The sequence below is a fragment of the Apium graveolens genome, chromosome 8 (genome assembly GCF_009905375.1).
Source record: "Apium graveolens cultivar Ventura chromosome 8, ASM990537v1, whole genome shotgun sequence".
NCBI classification, from domain to species: Eukaryota; Viridiplantae; Streptophyta; class Magnoliopsida; order Apiales; family Apiaceae; genus Apium; species Apium graveolens.
The window spans coordinates 124,665,761-124,676,466 of NC_133654.1; positions in this window are offsets into that span (position 1 = coordinate 124,665,761).

A 10,706-nucleotide genomic window follows, 5' to 3' on the forward strand; every position below is an offset into this window, starting at 1 on the left:
ATAAACTAAGAATACAAGGACTTAAAGAATAATTTTATCAAGTAATATAACTGGATAATAATACAGTTTGAAAAAATGTCATTAGAAAAATCAAGTGAAAAACAAGATGTATATTATCAAATGGATGAATACGAAAAAGGAACATCACAAACTCTAAGTTTTAAACCGAATATATATAATCAAATCCAAAGTAAAACAGAAGAACTAACAATAAAAAAGATATTCAAAACATCATATTTTGAAAGAAATAAAGAAGTTAGATATAGAGCTCAAAAACATGAAAATATAATAGATATAAATACGATAAATGGAAAAGCAAAAATAAATTTAATAACAGATGGTTTGATAAAAAGAGAACTATCCAAACTAAAACAAAAGGAAGCAAATAAACTAAAAAATATTTATTTTGGAGCAATAGAATTTACAATAAAAGCATATTTTCAGAAAAATATTGATACTCCTATACAGATATATGTACTAGGCGATAGAATAATAAGAAATATAGAAGATTCATTAATAGCAGTAGTAAAAGGTAACTTGTAATATCTGAAATTAAATTTATACTACAACCTGATTTTAGCATATCATTAAGTGATAAAAATAAAGAAAGATCTTTAACATTATATTATAAATTAGATGGAATAAAAATGCAAAAGGAAAGTAAAGTAATTAGTATAGAAACAAAAATAGTTTATGCTATGAGTGGAAACCATCATGTAAAGAAACAAACGGAATTAGGAATAATAGTACCAAAATTATACAATGATATATTAGAAATAATTGAACATAAAGAAGAATCTCAAATAACAATCCCAGAAGAATTTACAATAGATTTTAGTAATAGACAAATAATTCCCACACAAAGTATTAAACCAATATTAGAAGGATCAAGATTAAGTTTTAGAAGAGAACAAAACCCTATAAAATTAATTAGATCAATGAGTATGACCAGTAGAAATTTAGATTTAATAAAATTACCGTGTTATGAATCAGATAAATTAAGAATAAAACAATAATATTTAATGGAATATTTGCCAAAGAAGTTATAACAGAAATAAATACTGGAGCAACAAAAAGTCAAATAAATATAACTGAAGTTGACTCAAACAAATGTGAGGAAATAGAACCTCAAATAATAACTGAACCAAATAGTTCGAGAGAAACAATAATAACAAAAGGTATAAAATAAGATTAAAAAATTTAGACTTAGAATATAATATAAATCTAGGAGTGATAGAAAATGACGTTAGTTATCAACTATTATTGGGAATGGATTTCTTAAATGAAATAAAATATAATATAACAAATGAAGGAATAGAAATAAATGATCAGAATAAATTAAGATTTATAGAAAGAATATGAACCCTGAAAAGGAGATAAACACGTAGAAAGATGAAATAGAAACTATTAATAAGATAATAAAAGAAACATTAATTATGTCTCAAGAAAAAGAACTACAATACTTAAAAGAAAAAGAAAAACTAGAAGAAGAAGTAAAAGAATTAGAGAAAATAAAATGTAAGAAAAGAAAAACATGGATAATTGAAGGAGAATAGAGAAAATGAGTTTATAAATATGAATAATACTGAAATCCAAATAAAAGATATTTGGAACGAAATATTTATAAAAGAAAGTTTAAACGCTACATTGAAAAAGATGGAAGAAAATCAAGAAATTAATAGAAAAATAATTATGGAAGAAATAACAGCGTTATGGAATATGTCAGAAATCTCAATTTTTAAACAAATATTAGATAAGTTAACTTTAATACAAAATAGTTTAGAACAAAATAAAGAAAAGAAAATAATTAAAGACGACACAGAAAAACCAGAAATAGTACCTATAACGGTAATAGGAAGAACTAAAGAACCTATATTAATGGATATAAGCAAATCGAAACCTAAAATGAGTATAGGGGTTAAAAGAGCAATAAATGGTTTAGCAAAACTTCATAAGTCAGGAAAGTTCTAGAAGAATGTCTATAACAGAACATAGTGCTATAACATTTCTTAAAAAACATGAAAAAGAGTTAATGGAAAAAAAAAGACAAAAATATGAACCTATAAAATAAGAAATAAGAAAAGATGAATTAGAAGAATTAAGAAAAGAAAATGTTAAATTAAAAACTAAAATCAATATAGAATGGTTAAATAAATATAAATTTTATAAAAGAAAATATAAAATTCAAAAAAAAGAATTAAAAGAAACAAAATTAGAAGTAATAAATGTATTAAAAGAAATAGATAATTTAAAAAATGAGATATCAATTAAAGATAGAATTAAAAGGAAAGGAAATTATTAAGTCTGACGATAGTAATCTAGAAACGAATAAAGAACAGGGTGAGAGTAGTAATACAAGTGAATCAGATAGTAATCTAGGAGAAGAAGGATTAAATTACTTAGAAGAATCATATAATGAGGAAAAGGAAATGATAATAAAAGAAAATAAAGAAATATTAGAAGCCCTTGGAAAAACCGTAAATGCAATTATAACAAATGAAGAAAAAAGCGATGAAAGTGATATAGAAGAAAAAGAAACTTCGTATAAACAAACAAATTATGAAACCGAATCAGATAATATAATGGATGAAGACGCATACCCAGAATAAGAAATAGAAGATCATATAATAACTAAAAATAATATTAAAATGCCAGGAAATATACCTATAGGACAACAAAATGAAGTACAAGATTTCATAGGATCAATAAACCAATGAATAAATATAAATGGATATTTTCTAGAATTAGAAAATGTCTACGACGATCAAGAAATAAGTAGAAGAATAAAAGATTGGAATTTAGGGATGTATATAGCCATAATGAATTCAAAAAATATAAAAGATCTGGATTATGTTTTTGAATTAATATCAAAAACAATTGTAGGAAAGGCAACATTTTGGTTAGAAAATATTATTTATGAATTAAAGGGACAAGTAAGAATGTATGCTAGAAGCTGGAAAGATACGTTAAACGCATTTGATATATTATTAAAAAGAGAATTTCTAGGAGAAAGATGGTTTGTAGCTCAAGAAAATATAACAGTAGAAAGAAAATTAGAAATAACAATCTATCGAAATAATATGAAATGCTGTAGGATTAGTAAATTACCAGAATATACTATAAGTTTTACTAAATTCTTTTATGAAGCTAAGTTTTTACCTAATGAAAGTTTAGTATATCAACAATTGTATCATGATCATTTACCTTCACCTTATAATACCGAAATAACTAAATAATATAATAATCTAGAACTTAAGGAAAATACATTAGGAGAAAGAATTAGATTATTAAGAGCATATTTAACTCGAAAATGTGAGGAATATAGAATTCAACAGAGAATTAAAAAGGATAAAAAAACAAGGATTAAAAGAAATATGTAATTTTACAGAGAAAAAATTAATATTTGGATGTAATAATCAAAATTATAAAACTAGAAAGAAATATAGAAAATATAGAAAAGCAGATTATAATAATCAAAATGAATATTATAAAAAACAAAATAAAACTTATAGAACTTATAAATCATTTAATCGAAGATTTAAAAGAAGAAAATTTAAAAAATATAGAAATACTCCTGAAAATAGAAAGATATTTAGATATAAGAGAAAGTTTAGAAAAAGAAATAAAACAAAAATAGCGAATTGTAAATGTTGGAATTGTAATGAAAAGGGACATTATGCAAATAAGTGTCCTAAATTACAACAAAAAGGAGTAAAATACATATATACTACCGAATTAATAATGAAATTAGAATATATATAAGAGAAGATAATAATAACTGGTATGTTGAAGAAGTATTCTATATAAGTGAAACAGAACCAAAGGAAATAAATTATATAAATGAAAATGACAGTGATGATGAAAGTTTAACTATTGAATAAAATAAAATGGCACAGGTAGAATATAAACCTACTAAATATATAAAATAAAAGATATTTATAGATAGCCTAGCAGATATATGTTTAGCTACACAAATGGAAACGTACTAAAAATAGAATAATAGTAACAGGATTCAATAACCATAAAAAAGAAATAGATATAATAGCAGAAAATGTAAGATTTATATTAGGAAAAATAAGTTTTAGGTTACTTATAATATACCAAGAAAATAATATAAAATAATAAATGTTACTAGGAAATAACTTTTTAGATTCTTTTAAAACTCAAATAATAAAACAAGATAGGATAAGTCTGTTAACACCTTGTGAAAAATGGATAGTATTAAAAAGAATAGTACCTGTAAAATCAATAGAAATAAGTAATATCAAAGCAAAAAGAAAAACTAATTTAGAACTATTAAAACAAAAATATTTAAAAGCCTTAGAAATAAATTTTGGAGAACATCCAATGAAGCTATGGGAAAAAGAAAAAATATACGCTGAAATAAAACTAATAAATCCTAATGATATAATTAGAAAAAAACCAATAAGATATAGTCCAACAGATCAAAAGGAGTTAGAAATTCAAATTAAAGAATTATTAAACTTAGGACTAATACAAGAAAGTAAAAGTCCGCATAGTAGCCCAAGATTTTTAGTAAGAAATCATAATGAAGTAAAAAGAGGAAAAGCTAGAATGGTAATAGATTATCGAGAACTAAATAAAAAGACTATATTTGATGGATATTTCCTACCATATAAAAGAAATTTAATAAATCAAACAAGTAATAAAACATGGTTTAGTAAATTTGATTGTAAAAGCGGATACTGCCAAATAAAATTAACTAAGGAATCTAGATGTTTAACATCATTTAGCGTACCACAAGGACATTATGAATGAATAGTACTACCATTTGGATTAAGAACAGCCCCACAAATATTCCAAAGAAGAATGGATAAAATATTTAGAGAAATGAATAATTTTATTCTAGTATATATAGATGATATATTAATACTTAGTGACAATTTAACAGATCATTAGAAACATCTAGATATATTTATTCAGACTATTAGAAAATATGGAATCCTATTATCAGAAAAGAAATCAGAAATATTTAAAAACAAAATAGAATATTTAGAATATATTACAGATTCTGAAGGAATTCAATTACAAGAACATATATTAACAAAAATAAAAAAATTTAAAGAAACTTTAGAAAATAAAAAAGAAGTACAACAATTCTTAGGAATAGTAAATTACACTTCAGATTATATAAAAGACTTACCAAAATTAAGAAAACCACTACAAGATTTAATAAAGAAAAATAAAACTTTTGAGTGGAAAGAAGATCATACAAATGCAATAAGAGTATTAAAAACAAAGGTAGAAAATTTACCTAAACTACGATTACCCAAAGATACTGATCAATTAGAATTACTTACAGATGCTAGTGATATAGGATGGGGAGCGGTATTAGTAGCTTTTGAAAAAGATGATATTGATAAAGAAAATCCTTTAACATGTGGATATGCAGCTGGAACTTGGAAACCTAATGAAAAGAATTTTCATATTAATGAAAAGGAATTATTAGCGGTAAAATTAGGAATTAAAAGATTTCATTATCATATATTACATGTAAAATTTGTTGTAAGAATAGATAACACCCAAGTAAGATCATTTATATTCAATAAAATTGACCCTTTACCAGAATTAAATAAGAGAAGAAATTGGCAAGCATTCTTTAGTTGTTATGATTTTATTATTAAAAATATATCAGGTACTAAAAATATTCTTGCAGATTTTCTTAGCCGAGAAAATGGACAGGGATAATAAAAATATTCAACCGATGGAAACGATACTAGAAGAAATCAAGAGGAAGAATGAACAAATTGCAACCTTGACCCAAGAATTTAATAACCTTATAAAAACCCTTGAATGAGCTATAAAGCTTACCAAAAAATATTACACCCCAAACTTTTGTATCAAGACTAGCTACAACTCCTACAATATTATTAATGTTGGGATTTATTGATAAAATCATGGTTGATGAAATATTAAGAAGTATATCAAAAATTCCACCACTAATAGTTGAAATCGTTAATGCAATGATGCAATCATATGGACCAGGAGGAATATATGGAGTACAAGTATTTGATGCTTGTACCGACTTTGTAGGAAAACCAATAATAATATGTCAGATATTCAAGTATGGTAGGAATACTACTATAAAAGGCGACAATACTAGTCTCAAGTCTCCTATGCCATGCACAATAGAAGGATTTCAAGAATGGATGTCAAATAAAAGAGCAATTGGATTATCAGTTCTAAAATCCAAACTTGAAGATCTTATAAAAGGGAGGAAGGCATGTGTATTAGGAACAAGTATGAAAGGAGACGTAGAAGAAATACTAACATTATATTATAATGATGATGTTTTGAAAACAGATACAAGTGATTTAGCAGCCATGCATAACAGGATAACAGGTAGAAATTACAATCATGCACCAAAAACCAAGGAGTTTTTTAAGGATATTATTACAGGACAAAGATAGAAGACTGTAGTAGTTTTAAAACCCTTAGTAAAAAAAGAAGCATGTTCTAATCCTTTTGAGTAAGATTGTAATAATTCCTGTTATTTCAACATGTAATATTAAAGTAATTTTATGGCCCAAACAAAGTTTGGTGACCATGACATATTAGAAAATGTTTTTACGGCCCAATGAAAATTGGTGACTGTAGTATATGATTTTACGGCCCAATAAAAATTGGTGACTGTAATATATGATTCTACGGCCCAATGAAAATTGGTGACTATAATATATTAGCAAATATAAATAGTAAAAAAAAGGTATGGAATTCCAGATAAAAGATAGAAGGCATCAAAAGGAGTAGACGGAAAAGAGGAAGCAGGAAGAATAAAAGCAAAGAAGAAAAATTGCAAAGTTGAAAAAGAAGACAGAAGAAAAGAAAAAGGAATGGATGAAAGAAAAAGAAGGAAACAGACACAAGGAAAAGAGAAAGCAGGACAGAAGAAAAATTGCAAAAGTAAAAAAAGAAGACAGAAGAAAATAAAAAGGAATGGATGGAAGAAAAAGAAGAGAACAGAAGGAATAATATGCCAGAATAGAATATCATGTAATAGAAATCTCTCCCTTTATAAAGGAGGAGAATTGTAACGAAAGGAGGATCATCAGTGTTTTTATCAGTTTAGAAATCCATCACTTGCTTATTTTCTCTCTTAGTTTTCTCATACAAATTTCTTTTCTTTATACATTAATGGAAAGCTAAAAACCTCACCTCTGCAATCTATAACAAGATAACATATAGTTTATATATATATTTAAGCAGAATTTCATATAGATCAAGTACCCAATAAATATCTACTATTATAATAATTATAAAGATGAAGAAGCAAGGAACGGTAGATAGTCCGTTGAGACGCCTGAAGTTGCAAAGCCCAAGATGACGGGGAAGTCGAAATAGGGGCATAGCATTCACCAGGGACTCCGGTGAACTGTTCTTGATTCATCAACTTTATAATTGATTAAATGGTTTTGTTTATTTGGTATGCGATTAATATGTTAGGATGCTTAAATATATAGAAATAAGCGTCATGTTAAAATTGTTATGGATTGTGGAGAATTTATAAAACATGTTTTATAATTTATGTATCTGTATGCCTTCCCTCTTTAGGGTTATTAGATATAGTTAAACGATCCTCCAATCTGATCTGGGGCATAGCATTCACCAGGGACTCCGGTGAGCTGTTCTTGGTTCATCAACTTTATAATTGATTAAATGGTTTTGTTTATTTGGTATGCGATTAATACGTTAGGATGCTTAAATATATAGAAATAACCGTCATGTTAAAATTATTATGGATTATGGAGAATTTATATAAAAATGTTTTATGATTTATATATCTGTGTGTCTTCCCTCTTTAGGGTTATCAAATATAGTTAAACGATCCCCCAATCTGATCTGGTATGTGCTTCTGCCTTTTGGTAGTTGGTACTAAATAAGACTTAACACTCTATTCGGCACTTACGTTATGATTTAATGGATTTTCTCATTAACTGTTTGTTATAACTTATAATTTATAAATTTATCAAAATCTTGGCATTATAAGATCTCACGTTGCTAGATATTTTAAAATCCATTACTTTCTCTAATCCATTAAAATTGATTGCTTTCTAATTTTGTTTGATTTTTTTATTTTTTTTTGAGTATCAATTAAATATCCACAAATTTTGAAGGAATATTTAAAATTTGAATTAAATAGCTGCAAATTTTTCACGATTATCTAAAATCTATAATAAATACCTGTTGATTTCGAAAATCCATAAAAATCAAGCAAAATCGCAAAATAGTACACCGCTAAAAATAAAATAGAATCTTATATTTTATGATATTTTTATTATAATAATGAAATCGTTCTAAGTTTTATATACAATTTTTTAAAATTCAAAAATATATAACTTCCTTCCTTCAAAAAAGTATATATCATCTAATTGAAGAGCAGTGGAAAAAAATTTCGGCCAAAAAACGTAAGGAAAAAATATGCTTCTAAATACATTCCACACAAATCATTAACAATAAAATTATTGTCTTTAAATAATTATAATTTTTTTCTAATGCCTAAGAAATTTTACCCATTAATTGTTAAGAAATGCAAATATTTCTTATTTTTGTAATATAGGGAGGTGTTCGGCACATGATTTAAGTATAAATAAATAAAATGATTGTGCCAAATACCCCTTAAATATAAGACATCATTTTACGAACTTATTAGACTAAAATATTATTAAACTCGTGATCAAATTAACGCATAGTGTATTATACACATGGTGCCGGAAAAAAATAACAAAGGTTTTTCTTTTCAAAATACACACATGTATATGATGAGACACTCATGACACTATTTACGTATTATATGCCTCGGAAGTAGTCACTAGACCACTATGCATTAGAAGATGAGTTGGTGTTTGACAGGATACAAATTGTTACATAGAACTGTACCTGTCTCACCTGCTCGAGGTTCAGGCTAGATTCAGTCCAGTTCAATCCAGGAACAAAGCAATCCATATAAGAATCCTTATCTGGACCTGGACCCTGATCACTTAATCTAAGTCCGGGTCAATCCAGGTTCAGCTCAATTCAGGAACAAAGCAATTAGAATATGAATCCTCACCCGACCCAGACCTTGGTCACCTAGTCCAGGTCCGCGCTAGTCCGGGTGCTACTCTACCCAAGAACAAAGCAATTCCATGACCCATACACCAAAAAGCGCAAGAAGGAAACATTACGTGAGGCACCAACAACGACTAAAGAGCTCTCGTGAAAAATGGCAGTTATAAATGGATGAGAAGGAGCACGCTCCTGTACTGTCCTACCCTGGACACGTGTAGCGCATCCACGAGTCCTAGGTGTCCTTCCGCTCCAAGAATTGAGCGACCTGATTAAAAGGTACCAACCTCTAAACCCCAGCCTTGGGCTATAAATAGCCCAAGAAAGGAATATTTAGGGGTTAATCACTCTCTCATATACACACTCATACACACATCCTGTTGGGTTCCGAGGCATAAAATGTAGCGGATAAACGTAAATAAAACAAAAAAAATTTCGAAACCCAAAAACAGGATCCATGTATAATTGTGGACAGATTATGGAGATAACGAATCATACCTTTCAAGAGCTTAACTTTCACGAACTCAACGGAGATCCTAGCTATCACGCTTTGTGTCTACCTCTCGGAGAAACACCTCTATGGTATCCACACAAGCACTTCCAAGAACGTCTCACGAACTTGACCACGGAATGGATGTACTAGCCTCCTTCTTGACGATCCAAATTGCCTCTGCCTCTCTTTGCTGCTAGGGTTTTCTCCAAAAACGTACAAGCCTCTTTAACCTATCATTATGTATTTATAATGGCTGATTAAAAAGGCCCATAACAGCAAAGCCCAACCCTAGTAGGTATTGGATTAAATAATAAAAACGAATTTCTATTATTTAATTAATAACAAGTCATACTTAATTATTATGGGCAAAAAACATTCCTTTTAATTCGAATTTATATTATCTCAATTAAGTCTTACTTAATTATAATAAAATTCGAATAATCATCAATTAATTTAAATCAATAATTTAAATTAACTATTCCATTAAGTGCTCTATTTGTGCGACCCTATAGACTATTATTTAATTGGCAATAATTTTATTCTCTAATAAAATTATAAACAATGAGCGGTATCTAGTAATACATCATTGTTACCCAATTAAACAATAATTAAATCGTGATTAGATAAAACCTTTCGTGATTAATGTTTTTCGTGTAATATAATCCCTTTAACCATACATATTATAGATTAAACTCGAGGCATGTATTTAGTCATCCTCTTCAATATTTAATTCGGGTTTACTTGATCCATGAGTAGACTATCAAGACAAATCATTATTTGAGCATGACCATGCTTTTATAATCTCACTCAGTCAAGAGGCCAATAATATCTCTCCTAATTATAGGAGGGTTAAATCCTTTATCTATCATTCATATTTCTCATACGACTCATGATATACCCGATGTCCACTTTTATCATCACCCGATCAAAAGTAACTTTTAATGTAGTCAAAGTATATTAATCCTCGTATAGAAATATAATGATTTCAAGTCAAAGGATCGTTACACCATTATCACTGTGAGTCTTTCTTATGACTTTATTAAACATGAAGAATCTCACTGTGGGTCTGTTCAGTACCATGTACTCTCACATGTACCTATGTATTGACTTTAGTATCCCCATACTTATAACCAATGAGATGTGGTTA